A 3568-nucleotide genomic window follows, 5' to 3' on the forward strand; every position below is an offset into this window, starting at 1 on the left:
TACTTTGGCCTACACAAAATAATAAATTCTGATGACACTGATTTTGAAAATATGTACTATTCACCATTCTCAGATCTATAGTTTATTTTTTGTTTTTTGACTAGACCACAATATATTGTACTTCCCATTAAAATTTACACACTTGAAGTATATACCCCCGGCCGGCTACATCCAGACTTTTTGTGAAATATCAAAATATGGTTTTAAAAAATTAGAAAAAACAAGCTACTTATGGAACCATCCTCACAAACGTCGGCACTCGAGTTAGACATGCTTATAAGAGAGACTCTTCTATGAGTTTTATAAGTATGACCCTCGGCTCGTCACCATGAGTTAAATGAGCCGAGTCGAGCTAAGACATATGTCTATAGAATAGATCAATGAACTAATTTTCTCTGTGATCAAAATTATTCATAGCATGTTCTACCTAATCCTAAGCGCACCAGTCCAACTAATTAGAAGCATATCATTCATGCGTCAGGTCATACATTTCCTGCACGGGTTAGCAATGGTAATAGCGGTAGCAACTTAGGTCGAGCGATCGCTAGACCCTGTCCTATGGGGTCCTCCGCCAATGCCAGGGAGTGGAGATGGAAACGTCCACCGGTGCGATCAAGCATGCCAAAGTTGAGGGGATGCCGCAACAAGCGACCGCCTCGCGGCGGCTCGTTCCTGCGCTACGATGGGAAGCCTCACCATTGCAGATATATGCATACGTGATACTCGCCTTCACCGAGGCAGAATAGTTCACGAGATCTAGGTGATGCGAATCCATGAACGTAGCAATGGCAGATGGTAGTTTAAAATTTTGGTATGGCGAAGACAAAGACATACACTTAGGACGTGGGAGAGGGCTATTGCCCCCCCTCGCACCAGATGTAATCTATGATACATTTGATTTAAATTTGTCTAAGAAGAATATGCAAATTTTAATTAAATTTTCCACTATAGTCGAGCAACCAAATTTGATTAACGTGAAATGGTTGTGTATTTGACCAATTATTGTATTTTAGATTAGCCCATATATATTTCATTCAATAATATTTAGTATAAATCGGAAAGCTCATATTGCTCATACATGCATAGCAAGGGGCGAGACAAAAAAATTACTCCTACTTTGTTAGTTTGGTGGGAGTTGGATCATAGAAACTCAATTTGGAACGAGGGCTATACATGACTCGTTCTAAAACAATAAATCAAAAAATGGCATTCCAAAGTTCAATTTTTTTTAAAACAGATTTTGTTGCAGGTAAGTACGTATCCTGCAAGCGTGTAAAGTTTCAATATAAATTTTATTATACTTTGGACTACATAAAAGTATAAACTGATAATTTTAGGGATTTTGAAAATGTGTATTGTTCACTATCTTCAGATCTATAGTTTCGTCATTTCTGTGTCTACCAGAGTATAGTGTACTTCGCATTAAATTTTACACACTTGTAGTATATATACCCTAGTTACGTCTCGATTTATGTTTAGATATTTTTGAAACTTCACACTATATTTTTATTTTTATATAGAAAACGAGCTACTTATAACCCATCCTCACAAGGGAGACTCTTCTCTCAGTTGCATAAGTATGATCGTCGGCTCGTCATCACGAGTTAAATGAGCCGACCTGAGCTAAGACAAATGCCTCTGGAATAGATCAATCAATCATTGTTTCTTTGATCAAAATTAGTCCATCTAATTAGGTAGCGGGTTGTACATAATCCCAAGAGCATCTAATCCAACTACTTAGAAGATCAATCTGCATGCACCAGTTCATACATTTCTTCAACTTAGGTCGGGCAATCACCAGATTGTTTGGTTCACGAGAATAGAAAAAACACAAAATAAGTATGATCGGAGTAATAAATATGGTCTAGTACAAGTTTAAAGCAAATAACAGAGGGTTGTGAAAGTATAAATTCATGACAAATAACATAGTTGATTATCTCATCTTAATCTTCTCGTGTTTCTTGTTCAAGGAATCCATTTTACCACAAGCGAGACCACGGAAAGGACATTGTAGCAAGCTGTTCTCTCCTCTATTGCTCCCGCTGAAATACATCTTTTTCTCCTTGATATCGACACATGAGATCCTCATAGATTTTCTTTTACAAAGTTACCAAGATAAAGCATGTCACCGAGAAATTTCAAGAACATTGCAGAGCACACCCTTACGGAAGTGGTTTTCTTGAGGCTCAGTGCACCAAAATATCTCAAACGTGACATATTTATATTGAAGCATGTTGGCCTGCTTTGAGAAAGGAAAGCGCTGGGCGTCCCCGGGGGATCAAACCCCCGATCCCCGGGTCCGTGGCCGTCCGATGAAATGAATCTAACCATCCGATACGGGTCAACAGTCTCACGAAGAAAAAGGTAAACATTCCCATCGTCCTCCTCCCGACCGCTCACAAAGAGAGGATCTCGCCATCTCGGCAGCATCGGCAAATCTGGCTTGGGGCAACGCCGGCGATGTTCAGGCCGGCTTGAAGCACTCCCGCCCCGCAGATAGCCCCGCTGCCCCGCTCGCCTCCATGTAGAGAAGCTCCAGTTGTCGTGCCGCTCCTCACGGTAGCACCACCTCCTGTTAGCAGCAATTTCGTCACCGTTCGCAGCAACGCCCGTCATCGATCGTAGCATTGCCGTCGCGGGCCCGCATCAGTAAGCGACAGCGGCGGAAAGCTTTCAGCAGCGCCAGCAGCTGCTGGTAGCAAAGCAGGCGGAGGTTTGTAGCAGACTCGGCCAGAGATTGTAGCAGAGCCAGACGGAGATTGGAGATTGTAGCAGAGCCCGTCAGATATTAGAGATTGTAGCACAGCCGATGGAAGGTTGTAGCAGAATCGGCAGTCGCTTGTAGCAAAGCTGACGGAAGGTTGTAGCGGAGCTGGCCGGAGATGGTAGCAGAGCCGGCCGGAGATGGTAGCAGAGTCGATGAAAGTTCGTAGCAGAGCCGACCAGAGATTGTAGCAGAGGGGCCAGCCCTTTGTAGCAGAGGGGGCGGCTGTTTGCAGCAGCGGGGGGCGATGGCGAGCGGTGGCGGCGGCGGCACTGTACCACCGGCAGCAGCGCTGCGTTGGTAGGGGGAGGGGACAAATGAGGACAGGGTGTGGGAATGGAGAGCTTGGGCAGCGGCCACCCATGGATTCGCAGCAGCACCGGCTACGCCTGGCCGCCGCCTACGGCTCGCAATGGCAGCTGATGCTCTGTATCGTCGTCGTCGCTTCGTCAGTTCCCCGCATGCTCGCGATTTGGGGACAGTGAGATGCAGATGCGAGCTTAGGGGGGTGGGGGCACCGAGCGGAGGGTGTCGATGGCGACGGAGGCGCCGCTGAGTTGGCGCGGCGGCGGTTGTTGTGGGTATACTTCATGGGTGTACCATCGACAGTCCCTAGATCCGGCAAGCCCGGGTGGCCCACAGATGGTGATGAGGCATGTGGCCCATCGGGCGGCCCGATTCTTGTTGATCATGAAGGAAGAAGTCCAGCCAGGGATCGATGGCCGGATCCGTACCAACATTAGGAGTAACCCGGATCCGTGGAAGCCCATGAGGAACCCGGATCCCGGTACGACGTATATGGAA

This window comes from Lolium rigidum, chromosome 7 (assembly GCF_022539505.1).
Source record: "Lolium rigidum isolate FL_2022 chromosome 7, APGP_CSIRO_Lrig_0.1, whole genome shotgun sequence".
Taxonomy (NCBI): Eukaryota; Viridiplantae; Streptophyta; class Magnoliopsida; order Poales; family Poaceae; genus Lolium; species Lolium rigidum.